Raw genomic sequence first — 17,457 nt, 5'->3', positions numbered from 1 at the left:
GGATGACACTGTCTCTGTCTTCTGTGGCTCTCAGCAAACCTGCACTTTGCTGTGTGTCTTGCTGTATCAACATCCTAGAGAAGATAGTTTGGAACAGAGGCCATCAGTGCCTTTGCTTAAAAGACATGCAGAAATGTGAGAAAGCCATGGACCATAGTCTCCCCCAAATATCTACTCCTAGTTTGTACATTGTTTTGGATTCTGGTGAATTTTCTGATAATAACATTACTCTATTAGCCATCCTGATTAATCTGAAAGATTAAGTTTTATCTCAAACAAAACTTAATTAAGGCTACTATCAACACAATGCCAAGAAGTAGAATGAGGCCAACCTGTGGTATTGATTTCAACCATGACCCACACGGTCCTGGACCCAGTCAGCTGAACAAATCCCACGAAGTACTATGCTCTATTTTAGAATGTCAGATGGCTTTTTTGGAATTTCTTATTTGACTTTTCTATTTGACCTGTGGAATTAACCAGGTATAGCAAGAAGTAGTAACAATTTCAGACCTCCCGCTTGGTCCATAAGGAAGAAGTGTAGGACCGATCTATCATCCATGAAGACACTGGCCAGTGAGTTGAGGCTGGGCTGTTTCCCTTTCAGAGGTGGCGTCATTGATCACTGCAGATAAAATCAGGAACATAATTCATGCCACTTTTTATAATTGATGAGTCCCACTGTGGGGATAGCTACATACAAGACATGTTATCCTTCTGGGTCACTCCCATCAGTAACTGAGAGTTTTATTTTGGGGAAATCACTTCAGTCGTCTGAGGGCTACCTGATCCACTATTGGTGTTTCCATAACACTTAAAGGTTTCTTATGACCTTACGTAATATGCAATTCACTGTATTTTGAAAAGGGAGGCAAGCTATTACTTGACTTCCGCACTCAGAGTATTTTCCTAGGTACCCTGGACAGTATTGTTCATAATTGCACAGTACTGTGCATGGATTGACAGTGTCTCCATCAGGGCCTCTCAGCTGGCTAATAAGGCTTGGGTACCCAGGTCAGTGCCAGTTGTTAAGTTGGTTCCTGGTTCTGAGAGGGATTTCCCAAGGACAATTAATCCAATCTGTCCTGTCTGTCCACACCACCAGCCAGGTGACATTCATCCAGCCCAATGAAGGACAGAATGAAGGCTACAGCAGTGGGGGTAGAGAGACATCTGGGGGTATGGACAGATGCTTATTAGCATGAGATGTAGAAGAACTGGAACTTAAGAATCCTTGGCTGTTTTAGATAGACAGATGTCTTGGTAAAATTAGAAACAAGGGTGATCCAATGATGATCAGAGCCTGAGATTTGGCCAGGGATGGTAGATCCAATTTTCAGTTAAACTTAAAGTGTTTGCAGCCATTTGGGAGAGCTACACCTGGGCATTTCCATACCTCATGAATGTTGCACTGAGAGGCTCTGAAGGAGAAAAAATTATTATTGTCCTACTCCCCTTTGTACTTCCTAGAATCTAAGACATTGCACATGACTCTACAGATGTTGGGGTTGTAGCTCTTCCTCTACCAACACAAAATCAATGGGACACGTTTCAGTAGTAATAGCTTTACAGCTGTTCTATTACTTTCCAACTCACAGCCAGATCTTTTGACCAGAAAATCAGGTGCAAGAAGGAGCTGGCATATGTTTATAAAATGTAATCAAAATTTGGTTTGCATCCCCTGGGCCCTCTTTGACTAGGCTGCCACCTGGAGGGTGTCTCTTTGGTTTTCAATAGTTTGACTATGGTTTGTTTAGGTGTGGTTACAATTTTTATATCTTCCTTGGGGTTTATTCTTCATCTTATATCAATAATTCTATTTTCCCCAAACTGGAAGGATTTGGAAATTAGTTCTTCCAATATTTCTTCTGCCCCTTTTCCCTCTCCTCTCTTGTGGCTCCATTCATGAGGATGGTGAATTGCTTGATATTGTCCTGCAGGTCTGTGAGGCTTTGTTCATTTTTTTTTAAAACAAATTCTTCAATGAATTGTTCAATGTCTTAAAAAAAAAAATTAAATAAATAATTAAATAAATAAAATAAAAAAATAGGCTTCCTATTTAGTAGCTTTATTGGGGTGTAACTTACAGCCAAAATTTACAAAATGCACTTATTCTAGGAATACTGTTTGATGAATTTTAATCTTTGTAAACGGCCATGCAACTTCTACTTCAAATTATACAGCCTCCTACAGACATCCTCCGGCCTCTTCACAGGTACCATTCATGCAAGCAAAGTGCAGCTTTTCTTTTCTGCAAAGAGGAAACCCACTTGTTGGACCTCCCATTTCTCTCCTTAACCAATCGTGCTTTTTCATTACTAGCACCTGCTTTCTATCATACTCACCAACACAGTCACTTACTGCTTGAGTCTCCTAAGGTCCTAGGTCTTCTCAGAAAAAAAAATATAGTTATATGAAAGCAAAATGTTCACACCGTCCTCTTAATCCTTTCAGAGGTGAAACTATTTTAAATGTCACTTAAAAAAAGTAAAATCATTTTCCTCTCCCAAATCTCTGCATATTTTTTGTTTGTGTATACATAAGCATACTTCTCTTGGCAAATTATTTCAGTGGTTTTCTAGAATTGGTCCCCTGAGAAAAGATGAAATGAAAAGATGTTTGAGTTGTCTATCTGTGTCCAAGTACAGAGTTTTACAGATGACAGTTTTTAAAACAAATATTGGTAGAGGTAGATTAAAAATATTCAGCTGGTTATGCTACACTAACATTGCCAAATGAACTCAGAGGCTTTTCTTGTGGGTTAAGGATTTGGCCATATGATAGAAATAGTTTCTAGTCATTCCTACTAGTTGAAAATAAAAACTGATCTAATATAAAACCTTATAGTTTTTATTACCGCTTCTTTCTTTTATTTTTTTAAGATAGATTTTAGTCTTAAGGACATGGGTTTAAACTGGTGTAGAAGGCATACTCCTTAAAATGTTTTAGTATCTTTTTCTGAGTCTTTCAATAAAGTGCTACTCTAAAACATATTGACATCTTTATGGGTTTTTTTAAGTTTTATATTTAGATTGCCATTATTCTTTATGTTTTTCCACATTCCTTACCTTTTCTCTGAGAGAATACATGTTTTTATTCAGTGTATTCATTATATAAATTGTCTTTGTCTATGAAAATGTAATTATTTGGAAATGAAAATTGGTTTATAAACATGAGTGCTAAAAGCTTACAGCAGCGAAGCTTATAATTAATAGTACTTTTGTATTATGTACCCCAAAAAAATCTGTTTTCCATTTTATTTAAATATTCTTTTCTTGTTTATGTCCTGGATTCTTCTTGTCAGACAGCCGTAATTAAAATAATTGATTCTGTGAAAAGATCCAGTAGTATAATACTTAACAGTCCATATCAAAAAGGTCAGACACCAATTACTGTAATTTTGCATAAAATGAAATAAAAAAGCTGCCCCTTTCACTCCAAGTGGAAAATGTTAGGATAATCAGAATTCTCAGGAGGGTTTTTCAATCAATACATGCTTCACTGAATGATTGCAGCCCCCAAACTGAAAGAACATTCTATTCAGGCCTACAATTATGGTCACACGGAATATAAGTCCTTTTAGGTTTTTTTTTTTTTTTTTCCTGCTTGAAAACATTGATTTTAGTTGTCCATAATCCTCATGTTTTCTCGGACACAGTGTTTTGTAGGTTTCTGGAGTTCAGTCCCTTTTGTGAATGTTTGCATTCTCTGGATTGACTCCTTCCTGAGATGCTTATGACTCTTTGTAGCTAGGATATCTTTTCTATTTAGACTTTCACGGCTTTAACCAATGAAACCCACACATTTTAAGATGATGGAATACTGCAACCTTGAGGGTACTTTTAAAGTCAGCGTATGGAAAACATCATTCACATTAAAACTGCTTTCCAAGTCTGCATAAATGCAATTAATTTTTCCAGTAAAATATCCTTTTTCTTTTCTTTTCTTTTCTTTTTTTTTTTTTGGATTTAGGCGCCACACTAATCCAGTATGATTTAATCTTAACTTGATTACATCTGCAAAGACTCTATTTCCAAATGTTACATTCACAGGCTCCTAGGGGACATGAAATTTGGGGCACAATATTCAATCTATTGCACAATAAGTTAAAAAATATATAGTATAACTATATGCAATATTTTTATAGTTTTATACTATCTATCTATATATATACATTTTATATATAAAAGAAAAATACCATCACATGGTCTAGGTGCCCAGCCAGTAAGTGGAATAGATCAGATTTAGACTTTGATCTGTTTGGTTCCAGACATGGTTATCATGCAGCTGGCTTTTACCTCGACAGTGGATCTGTATTTTATGCTTTATGAAGAGCTCAGAGCTACTCAAAGCTCTTTACTGTCAACACCAAACCTCAAACCCAGACACATACGCACAAAACATCTTTACTCTACTTTCAAGGCAAAATATTCTGATGTGGGCAGCGCACATAAGAATAGTATGTTTGATATTTTTCAGCACCTATAGGAAGGTAATATAAGGTAAGTAGTTTGGTGACTATATCTGGGCCTGAAGTTTGCAGAGGCATCTTCTTCTTTCTCTCTGTTTTGAATTGAATTTGATGTGGCAAGAGTCAGAGGAATAGTTTCACAACAAGCCGTTAGAAAACTGGTTCTCTAAATCTGGTCCCTGGACCAAGAGTAGCTTCTTGGACCTTATTAGAAATGCAAATTCTCATGTCCAGCAATCTGTGTTTTAATGAGCCCTCAAGGGATTGTGATGGACACTAAAAAAGTTATAGAACTACTGCTCTGGAATCAGCTTTTCCTCTAGTCTAGGGCATTTATTAAAAGAGAAGTTATTGATGTCTTTCCTGGTCCAATTGTATTCACCAGGGTCAGAAAATAGAAATGTATTTGTTCTTGAGGTTTAGCCAATAATATTAAAGTTCATGTTCTTGCTTTTTCTGCTCATTTATCTTCTGCAGCATCATGGTTAGTTTGTGGTATCACTTTGGGGAAGTGGTTGGGTTGTGAGATCACAATGGACTTTGATCACTGTATCCAACATGACTTAATTTCAGTTTCTACCTCATATTAAAGATATTAGGGTGCATATTTTCTCTCTCTTTTATGGATATAAACTCTTTTAAGACAGGGATAATATATTGTTATGCTTCCATCCTTCCACAGTGCCTACAAATAATAAACTTGCCATGTACATAGTGGCCAGTCAATGCATTTGGGGAAGGGGATTGAATTAAACATATAATCTTAGAAAAAATAATTTCACAAAAGCAATTTTTGTGTCCCGGATAGTTAATCATATTGACATTTCATAGTATTTATCTGTACATTTCCAAGCTAATGCCTTTTATTGGAAACAGAATAGAATTATCCACTAAACTCATTTTTATAGTGGAAAAAAAAAACTTTTAGAGCAACATGAATCAAAATGTCCTTTTGAATATAAAGTACAGTGACAGTAATAATTGAAGTTCCTAGAAGCAATGTAGCCATAATGAGCTGCTGTCACAGCTGTCATATACTTACTTATTAAGCACAGAGGAACTGTTTGCTGCCGTGGATAAAAAGAGCTGGACTCCTTGATCATTTGCTTAACTCCACTTAGATAAAGTCTTTAGAAAGTAGGCTTCCATTAACCAGATTTTCTTAAAACCACTTAATGGCTCTCCACCTTCTATTTAATGTTTAAGATTTCAAATGAGAGGGGTTCCTCTTTAGGAATCTCTACTGCTAGTTCATTTCTACAGAACATGATACTTCTCTATCTTGCAAAAAATGGTAGATTATTCTTGCCCCATTGTGTACCTTAAAATCATTCTTCATTTCTCTAAATTCAATATATTTCTAATTTCATTGTATTTTTGTTGATATAAATCCATCCTTTAAAAGTTGTAATTCTTTTAAAAGCTAGGGGTTACCTTTGTTTATATACCAGCGTATTTTGGAAATTATTTAGAATTTAATATTCAAGAAGCTGAAATTTAGAATTCTGTTTCATTTATCATTGATTACCAGACTAGAACATAGGTACTTAATAAATATTTGAAAAACTGAATGAGTTCATTTTACTATAGAGGGGAATTTCAGTTTGAAATAACCCATCCAAGGGATAATGTGGCCTAGAAATGTTCAGTGGGGAAGATCGTTGCACCATCTTAGAACCTGAAGGAGTCCGAATATCAAATACCAGCTGTGTGGAGAGAAAGCTCCCCAGTCATTACACAGAGTGTCCCTAAGTAGATGGAAGTGGTTGAAGAATGTCAATAATTTATTATGAATCCAGCCACTTTTGGGTTGATAATTTGAGAATTGTCGTATAGCATTATGAAATTTTAGAAAGTCATTATACGAGGTAACAGGCGATGTCAGTATGTGATGATAGGAAAAAAGAAATGCTACTGGTTTTCTAGAGAGTCATTTTTATCCCTAAAAGCAGAGTAAGCATATTGGGATGATCATTCATGCATAACTTACATTTAGGTGATGTTTTCTCACTGTTAGAAGTCATCCAATTCTTCAGGTTATCAACTGCCAGGAGCAGGTATAATGTAGTTTATCTACAGCTGAACTGAAGATAATCATCTTAAAGAAATGAAAACAATTCCTTAGCATAAAAAGACGCTTATCCTCTGATATGTCTACTAAATATAGGTTCAGCCAGAGTCAAGAACTCCCAGATTTAAAATAGCGCATGCGTATGAATTAGCCTGTTCAATTCTTCTTTGCTCAACCTCAGGCCAACCTGATTGACGGTCCCTTCGCAATTCTTCCTCGTACCTCATATTCTGCTCTGCAGGAGATTAGCTAGGGAGTTCGACAGGTCCCCAGGGGTAGTGCAGACAGTTGTCTGAACTAACATTTACTTACCACTTCTTTATTTTCAGATGACCTGTTATCCCTCACTTTCTTTTCTTCCTGATCTTATTTTAAATTTTCCCAAACTTTCACTGAAAATTTATGTTTAAATTCCATCCTTCTTCACAATTTATCCTACTTCACAAAACTACCTCCTTTTCACTTTCTCCCTTCATTCTATATATGGGCCAAAACTTACCAGGTTATGAAACAATATAAGAAACATGTTCAAGATATACCTGAATGGCCAAAAAAAATAAAAGGTATACATTTTGAAGTGAAAATAGATTTAACAAAGAACTATTGCCATCAACTAGCAAAGTCCTTGATGGATAAGAGAACTCTACTTCAAAATGGGCCTATTTTTTATTTGTCTCTTTTTTTTATTAATTTTATTTATTTATTTATTATTTTTGGGGGTACACCAAGTTCAGTCATCTGTTTTTATACACATATCCCCGTATTCCCTCCCTCCCTTGACTCCCCCCCACCCTCCCCGTCCCAGTCCTCTAAGGCATCTTCCATCCTTATTTGTCTCTTTATGATCCAAATAAAGAGATCTTCTTTGAGCTATAACTTGTAATACTAAGAACATACTTAATTCCTAATATTATTAAATAATCTGCATTTTTTACCGGGACAATGTTTTCTACTATATTTCATTAAAAAGGTGTATCATTTAATACTGATGAAAAACATTCCAGAGATCTAGTTTGGGAAGCATATTATTCTTTACTAGGCTGCTCTCATAGGAAAACACATTCCCAGTTTAGGCAAATGAATTACAAATAAGATATAGGAGCATCAGCAAGTGGAGTATTTACTGATTCAAATTGCTTCTTAGAAACTTTTTAATACAGGAAATCTTTTTATTGTGATCCCTAAGTTTTCTTAAGTTATATTAGTAAACAGTGTAGGAAAAAAGAAAGAGAGGAATGAAAATTGTGGCCTTGACATAAAGCAAAGCCACCCTGTCAACTCAGAGTAGGCAGTGAACCCCAGCGTTTACCATGCATCACAATCACCAAAAGGTTTGTTAGTACACAGGCAGCAGAACCCCACCCCCAAAGTTCATTGTCAGGATGTCAGTGGTTGAGTGTATTTATAATAGGTATTACGTGGACATTTGTTTCAGCATATGAAATAAGTGCATCCACGATTCCATTGACTCATAGTGTGTTTCCACAAGGAAATTCAAATTTCCAACCTCTCTATTTTGCTGGAATGATAGACCTTTCCACCGTGAAGGTGCTAAAGATTTTTCTTGGGACTTTTGGTTTTTAACCTGTTATGAGCAGTCCTTTGTTAAAATTATTTTGCCTTTTACCCCTGAGCATAAATACTCTATTGAAAATAGAAAACAAGGGAGGAATTTTTATGGATTAAGTCGAGAGTACATGTTGATTGTAACTTCATCCCCAAGTCAAAGAAGGCTGTCCGGAAATAGGAGGAGGGCTCGGTAGAGAACTTTATTATGCCAGGAATCTAGGAAGTCAAACTATATTCTTGCCCCTATAGAGGGTTAGCTTCAACAAAGATCTTATCAAGATGAGACCGATCTCCTTGATCAGAATAAACTGCAACCCCTCCACCTCTCCAGGCAGGGCACAAAGGATTAACAGAGGAATGGGAACATTTTTGGACTGGCTCTACACCTGTATTCCTTCCTTGTTACCCAGTTCATCTTCCTGTCGTCTTTCTATCATGCTTTCTACATATGCTCTCCCCTCTTCCTCACACTTCTACTTATCCCTTATGTATCTTCAACTTCTTTTTCTGGACTCACCGTAATATAACTTTTTTAGGGAAGCATCTCTAACCTGCAATAAAAGTGAGTTCTGTCTTCAGTAATGCACCATCTATGCCTCTCACAACATTTGAACTCTGATATTATTCAATTCACTATTTGTTTAACATTTTTTTGTTATCCATGAGGTTTCTTAAGGTATATTTGTAAGCAGTTTAGGAAGAAAGAAAGTTTAAGTTACAGGCTCTGTGAGGGCAGACTGTCTGTTTTGGTCAGTACTGTATTGTAGTATTTAACAATATAGATGCTGTGTTTGTATGTACTCAGTACATAGTAAGTATTAAATATCTTCATAGGTTGAAAGTTATTTTGCCACTAGGTATGTAATTGTGATTAAATGTAAACACCCAAACTGCATTTATAATGGAGAAGATTTCATTGTAAAATAAGTTAGATCAGCCAATCAATTCACCCATTAGAGGTCACATAATTGTGCTGTGGAATGGCTCATTTAATGAAGACATGTATCTTTAGTTAATTGCAAAATAAACTCTTTATTTAGATTCACAATGTTTTCAAGCCAAAAGAGGACATAGTGGTATGAATAGGCTTTGGTGTTAGACAAGTTTGAATTTGAATTCCAGCCTTTTCAGTTGAGTATATTAGGCAAGTTATTTGAATTTTGTAAGCCTGGTTTTCTCATACATAAAGTGTGGTTAATGTTATGACCTTTGCAAAATTGTGAATATTAGGAAAATTACATGAAACATTTGTTATGTAATTAATAAACATTACTTACTTATGCATATAATTAAAATAGCAAAAACAAGTCATGAAAAAGAACATTTCAATTTCATTCCTTAATTAATTTTACAAAAAATACTTATCCAGTTTCCTCTATATGCCAAGCAATAAATGTCCAATTTGCCTAATAATTGCCTCTAGCTCTTAGGATGCAATGCATTGTCACTTAAAATTTACCAGTGTCATGAGATCATTCCTTCCAATTTTAGTTTTAGCAGTATTTTAATTCAGTCTTTAAAGAAACATTGAATAACACTGTGAAATTATATTAACCTAAATGAATAAAGTAAATCATTTTACCATTCAAAGCTACTATGTGAATCCCTTAAATCAATATATGAATATTTAATTACACATATTAAGAAAGAATTAATATAAGAACTGCGGCAAATGCATTGTAGAGAAATGTGATTTTTAGTCTTAAAAGTGCTCATATCATTTTATTAGCCTCCAGACTCTAGAAATGACCACTCCAACTCTGGGTTAAAGTGTGGCTTGAATGCATACGTCTAATTTTATTCTCTCCAGAAACCCCAGTAAAAGTTTTTTTTGTTTTTCTTTTTACTATTGTTTCTGTTTTGAGAGATGAGTTTACTAAGGCAGGGAAAGTTAGAGAGAAGAGAGAGAGAGGAAAAAAAAAAACCACAACAGCAACAGAGATTTGGGAATACGCTAAAAGATGGATAACTAGTAATTCATTTAGTTGAATTTAAAGCATAGAGTGAAGAAAAATGGAAAACCAAGAACCAATAAATTTACATAGCAGAAAACTAAAAAATTGCAAGAACTGGTGGTAATGATTAGCTTTGTAAAAGGGAGGTAACGAGACGTGGCTCAAATAAGGAGAAATGGGGGAAAGATTCTGGAGAGCAGTTAGATCCCAACATGATTTTCCTTATACCAAACTTCTGAGACACTACCCTGCTATCCTTGTTCCAGAGATTGGGAGATTTATTCTCTGGAGAGGATAAAAGAGGAGGACTCTGGATGAGGGGTGGTGTCAGTCATAACTGAACATGTGGGAGCCGAAGGAAAAATGGTGAGATTAAGGAACCATCATCTTTTAATCCGGAGGCCTCCATTTTACCGGTGGCCAGAAGTTTGCCATCCAGGTAGAAGCCTAGAAGACCTAAAAATACTGATGATAGAGACTCCTCAAGAGAGTCCTCAAGTTATCTACTTTGATATCAAAGTAGAAATTAAATATTGTAGTCTGGTGATCAGAGATAGGTCCAGGAAGGATCTATCCATTTACAAGTCATTTATGTTCAAAAAACCAAAAAAGAAACTGATGCAGACTGTCCAGAAAATGTGGTTTGTTGGACACCAAGATAAAACATATTAAAAAGAAAAAAAGTGATCAGCTGTATCACAAGTTACTGATAAGTGAGAAATAAAAAGTGAGGGTTGATTATTGGATTTCAAGATATGGAGATTAGCAGAGATAGTAGATAATGTAGAAACAGTGGACAAAAAAGATTTTTGAAAAGTTTTTCCATAAAGGATAACAGAGCAAAATGTTGCTATAAGGTAAAGAGGAGATAGATGTTATTATTACTTTTTTTAAGGGAGACATAAGATGGGTGTTGGCTTAAGGGGAAAATATTTTAATGATGGTGAGAGGGATAATAACTGCTAAGAATTATCCTTGACAATGTGAAAAAATCAGGATACATAAGCAGTGGGGTTAATTTTTATTGGGATGCTCACAATTTATTAACAGTATTAGGAGAAAACCAAATACATGGGTATCAACACTGGGTGTAATTTTTGATATTGAAAGTTTGTGAAATATTCTTTAATCCTTCTATTTCTTCATGTAAGGGCTATTTGAGGAAGATTTTGGTAGTTGGGATTATGGTTTTGAAGTTAATGGTAGTAACAAGGTATAAGGTACACTTATGGAAGTGACTGATTAAGGAGGACTGAGGCCAAATAACTTGCATGCCAGGATTTGGGAAGATCACACAAATATATATTGAAACAATCAAGAATTAAAAAAGAGGTTTGTTATAGAGATATCTGGTGAGCAAGGAGTAAGATTTTAAAGAAATGGGGAGTGAACCTGGGTCAGTGATAATTGCAACAGGAAGTGTTGGTCTTGTTGATCTGAGGGTCAGAGCTGAGGGATTTTAAGCAGAGAGGGTGATGCTCTCATAACACAGGGAGATCAACTTGATGATTAGTGATGACTTAGAAGGGTGGGATAGGAAGGGTGGGAAGGAGTCCCTGAGAGGGAGGGAATATAGGAATATATGTATAAATACAGCTGATTCACTTTGTTGTACAGCAGAAACCGGCAGAACAGTGTCAAACAATTATACTCCAATAAAGAGCCAAAAAAAAATTAAAAAATAAAAAATGAAAAAATAAAAGTAAAGAAGAAAAAAGCAATACAGAACAAGAAAGTAGGAAGTCAGGTGATCAATGTCAAGCCAAGGTGTATAAGGAGTGGGGCAGAAAAACACATAAAAACTTGAAAAGGCTGTTGGGAAAGCAGCCGCCTCAGGGGAGATTCAAGTTTTAATTGGAGCCAGAAGGTAGGGAGCATTCTGAAAAACTGTTCACAATGAAAGACTGTGCTTGATTTCTCAAGAGCTGATCATACTTATGCATTCTAGAATAATTTTGTAACATATTTATACTTGGAGAAAACACATAAATAATTTCAAGAAAAATAAAATTTTGGATTTTCAAGATGTGCATTATAAATACATAATATGCATATTCAAGAATATGTTGCAAGCAGAGGAGGTTGCTGATATATAAATATATGCTATATGCCTTTCATTTTACATATATATCTAAAACCTTATAGATCCCTAAACTTTTATACACATTTTCATCTAATGTGGCAAAATATCTACTGTATTCAATCAGTTCCTTATTGATTAGAAAATTTTTTAGTTTTAAGGAAGTTTACCATCTCGCATTTTTTAATATAATTGTTTAAAAGGCTACTCTGAGGTATTTCTGACTTGATCGTTCTAAGTTCAATAACTCTCTTTTCCACTATTCTTCATTATGGGTAAAATTTGTTGTAAGGTGATTCAAAGTGTAGGAGCTTGCAGCTATGTTTAAATGAGAACAATATTTACATGGAAAAAGAAATTTCTTTCACTCTCCATTGCCAAGTCCAAGTAACTGCTGCAGTCATCAAAGTGTTGTTGTTTTCAACGATCAATACAATATGGTGTCTAATAGCACTTTCATCAGGGCTCTGCGTACAGTGTAAAGCAGAATACCCACATGCTATTGCGTGTGACTTGTCCCTTAAAATACTAATCAGAAACAGAGCAGTCCTTTGCAATTTAACATTCTTGGGAATGACTTCAATTTCTGAGAAATAGCTAAACATTAATCTATGACAGAATATTATTTTGTAGATACTAGCAAACACTTGACAAGAAATAGAAGCATAATAAATAAGCATAAGATATCCCTCTAAATCTGTTGGTAAGTTCTGAAACTAATATTTTTTTCCAACTGCCAGCATCTCATTGTGAAACAGATTGAGAAGTTGCTTTTTTGGTGCCTTTATTTTGTATGTACCCAGCAGTATTTTTATTTTTTTTTTTACTTTATGAACAAAGATAATTGTTCTAGCTCTGCTATAATCAATTTAAAAAAAAAGATATTCTACATTAGAAAAATAAATAAGAAGAGTTGAAACAATTACATTTCAAATGATATTCAATTGAATCTAAAATTGCAATTTCTATCTTTAAGTATATACATTTACAAAATTAATATGTAAGAGAATATATGAATATCTACATTAAATTTTGTGCTAAAAGGAGAAAGAAAGCTATTGTGTTTTTGCATGTCTTAGACAAAATAAGTTAGATAATATAGAAAATAAGAAATAATATGTGAAAGAGTAAGGATGTTTCCTCATCCCTGTCTCATATCTAGTCATTCTTTTAAATTACTGGCAGAAGTCTAAGCTTTTTCCGAATGTGTATGCATACACAGTTATCATTGGTTTAAAAGTATCCCAGAGCGATCTACCAAGGTTACCTAAATTCTCCTTTGCTAGAATAAGATTGTTTGAGACATTACCCCAGAGAACCCTTAGCACATGTTAAGTGTTTTATTGGAGTTCACCATTAACTTTATATCATTTGCTAACATATTTCCCTGAGTATTATTATACGTAAATATAACTCAAACTTTGAATTTTTTAAAAAAGCAGAACATTAGTCAACATCCAAAGAAAAGTTAACAACCAGAAGCTTTAAAAAGTAAATTTTTACATAACAGATGCAAGTAGAGATAGAGCAATTTGATTAATGAAAGAAACAATGAACCACATCAATTTTTTTCCTTTTATCCAACAGCAGCCCAGGGGCACTTTAACCAAATCTTAGAGAGGGATGCAATAAGCTTTGAAAACTATTAGATTAGGTATTTGGATTAGAAGGCTATTACTTAGAAAAGAACAGACCCTATTCAAAGAGGGGTATGTGAATGGATTGCCTAGACACATTAAACATATAAAAGTGTATTGCTTTAGATTATTGTTAAAAGTTACACTAAAGGGTTCTGTAAATAGGTAGTCCTAATGAACAAAATGCTCCAAGAACATTGTAAGAAATGTGTTCTAGATCATCTGACCTGGACAGCAGCTGAGTGTTTTTGCAGTTTACTTTCTAGCCAACTTCTTCTCTTTCTGGCCATTTTACCTCACCCTCACACAGGCAGTGCATTTCTAAATGGAACCTTGATCAAGTCTGAAGGGTAACATTTACCAGTGTTCATCTATAAAGAGATAATCAGCAAAGGATAAGCCACATCATCTTTTTGAGTTTATAATAAGACTGAATATACCCGCCTTTAACAAAGGAAAACACATTCACAGAAAAATGTGCAATATAGTTGTGTAGTGTGTATGGACTTTATAGAAAAGAATTGGTATTAACAAATAATACATTTAAACTTTTTCCCTAAATCAGAAATTTTTGTTTTTGTTTGTTTGTTTTTTTGTTTTTGTTTTTTGACCTCTAGTCCCTCATGCTTGCATACGTTGATGGAAGGACATTCATTATCAGTTTGTATTGGAGCTAGGCTCCACCTCATAGGCACGTTACAACATCTATTTCTTAAATGAAGTCAAGAAATGTTGAATGGGCTTAGGCCTGATCTATAGAGACTCATCTTCATAGCTGCTCTGTTAGCATCAAGATGCTATGGGTGAACAATTGTGCTCAGTATGTCTATAGGAGTTTAGACTGGGAAAGCCCAAGTACCCCTTTTGGTGGTCCATCCACCTACTGCATCTATTTCACAGTAGTCCAATATGCATTTTCTGCAAATGCATTGATATCAAATCCATGTTGCACAGGGTGCATCCTCTTTTCAAATTTCAGTATTCAAACCTACCACCACAGAGCAGTGATATATAGATTCCTGGGACCCAGTCTCAAAGTTTTAAAATCAGTAGGATGGGGGGAATTCCCTGGTGGTCCAGTGGTTAGGACTCTGCACTTTCACTGCCGAGGGAATGGGTTCAATCCCTGGTAAGGGAACTAAGATCCTGGAAGTTGAGTGGCGTGGCCAAATTGTCAATCAATGAATCAATCAAGCAATTCAGTAGGATGGGGCAGGACTTGAGACTTTGCATTTCTAACCATCTCCCAACTAATGCTGATGCTGCAGGTATATGGACCACCTTTTCAGTAGCCCTACTCGAATTCTAGAAGAATCCTCCTGCAATTCTCCATTCATGATGATGCATGAAAGTAGGGTAGGGTTTTCTGCCACGTGTAAGAACATTTTCTTTGGTGTCTTCTCAATCTCCATCACTCCAGTATACTATTTCAGTGTCTTTGGACACTGGTAGGAGGACAGAAAAATAGTAAAATCATTTAAAAAATGTAAAACATTTACAAAAAGTAATATGTAAGGTCAATACTTTTTGAAAAAAAAAGGAATCAATATATAGAAAAAAACATAAAAATAAATAAAGTGTGGAACACATTGGAATAGTATCAAATAGAAGTGATAAAGGAATTAAATGTAGGTTAATTCCTTAACCTTGTGTATAACGACTATTGTGTATAACATTTGCACAACAACTATTCCTATAGAGGAGAATACAATGAAAACTGATCATGAATTAAGGATAGTTACTCTGCATATAGAAAAAATTATTGTCATGAATACAGAGCTATATTGTTCATTTTTCAATGCTTACATGATATGGACAGGATATTGTCCATATCATGGAAGTACTGAAGAATTATAGTATTCATTACTTGCAAATTTTTCTTAAATCCATGCTTCAGGAAATAGTTGAATTGAAATAAAAATTATGAGTGAAGTAGTCATGAAAGAGCTGACTGCTCTTTCAAAACAATATTTTCTTTAAATAATTGTGGCAATTATGCTTACAAACTCAGGCCTAAAATCCATTAAGTTAATGGTAGAGAATGTATGTTTTAAAAATTATACTACTACCAGCAGGTAATACCTATGAAAATGCACTAAAGATTACAAAGTAGAATACTTATTGAAACAACCCTATTTATTCATATAAAAATCCATAAAATAACCAGAAGAAAAACAGTTACATCTTGTCCCTGGAGTCTCGAGATACTATTTAAGTAAACTATCATTTTAACCTGTATCAGTCAATTCAAATTTCTTAATTAATACTAGAAAATTTCTAACAAAGACACAGGAATATTAGGGTATATGAGGGCTTCATAAATAACATTCTATTCCTGTTTCTTTTCTTTCTTTTAATTTTGAATCCAATTATAGACAGTAAAAAAAAAATGGCCACAGTTATTCCCTTCCCTATACCCAGGCCTTCTCGCAATGTGACATTGCAGTTTTTCCATCCTTAAGTGAAGTCTATTTTCCCATCCCTTAACTCTGTACTGGCCTCGTGGCTTCCTTTGACAGAATTCATCAGAGGGATAGCATGCCAGTTTCCAGCCTAGGCGTCAAGAGGCCTTAGAGGCTTTATTTATTTTCTTAAAAGTTTGCTGAGACACTCTGTGAATAAGCTCCAGCCAATCCTGCTGGAAACTGAGATATGGTACAGAGGAGAGGCAGTCCCAGAGGAGGCCATCCTAGGCCAACCAGCCCCAGGTGACAGGAACCCAGCCCAGGACACTTGTGCAAGCCAGGCTGCGGTCAGCCAAACCTAGGACAGATCAGGACCGTCTACCAAAGCTCAGTCCAAATTTCCAGCTCATAGAATTGTGAGCTGCGTAAATGATTGTTGTTTTGATCCCCTGTATATGGAGATGTTCACACAACTGATAACTGATTCAACAGTAATCTGGCTCCTTGTCAGGTTTAAAATCACAATCATATCTGCACCCTTACTGTGACCATATCCATGCTATGATTACTCTTTTAAATGGGGTTTTTGCTCTCAAACACAATTGAATTATCCTCTCATTATGCTTTCTCAGCCTAGTCTCTTCTTCTTCTTCAAGATAAACATATTCTGTGATGATGGTTTTCTATGACCCTAGGTCACAAAATCCTATTCGATTTTGTGCTGAAATCTAAAGGATGAAAAGAAGCAAATAAGAAAAAAGCAAAAAAGGAGGGTTTAGCCTGATAAGAAATCTGGCAGAGAAAAACAATGCATAAAATATCCCAAAGAATAGAACAAAAGGCACTGGCTGCCGAAGAATGAGCTAGAGGCAAGTTCAGAATATTTGTCAGGACTAAATCATGAAGGTCTTCGTGCACCATGGTGAACATTTTGGTATTTATTCTTTAATTGCACTACGTAGCAATGAGAAGATTTTAGATCTAGAATTGGCATGACCTAATTTATATTTCAAGCATAGAACTATGGTGGTTGTATATGAAATGAATTTTAAATAGAACCATAAAAAAAGCCAAGTGTCTCCTACAATAGTCCAGGGAAAAGAATTTGATGACTTGCATAAAAATGTTTGCCATTGGCTGTAAAATAACACTAAGATACATTTTGGGGGGATAGAATCGGCAAGACTTGGCAGATTGGATTTGTGGAGTAAGAAAAAGGAAGAAAAAATGAGTTCAAGTTTTGAGCTTCAGGAAGTGGGTAGATGCTAC

Source organism: Hippopotamus amphibius, chromosome 11, assembly GCF_030028045.1.
Source record: "Hippopotamus amphibius kiboko isolate mHipAmp2 chromosome 11, mHipAmp2.hap2, whole genome shotgun sequence".
NCBI classification, from domain to species: Eukaryota; Metazoa; Chordata; class Mammalia; order Artiodactyla; family Hippopotamidae; genus Hippopotamus; species Hippopotamus amphibius.
The sequence above is the reverse complement of the archived record's forward strand: the minus strand, read 5'-3'. Positions refer to the sequence as shown.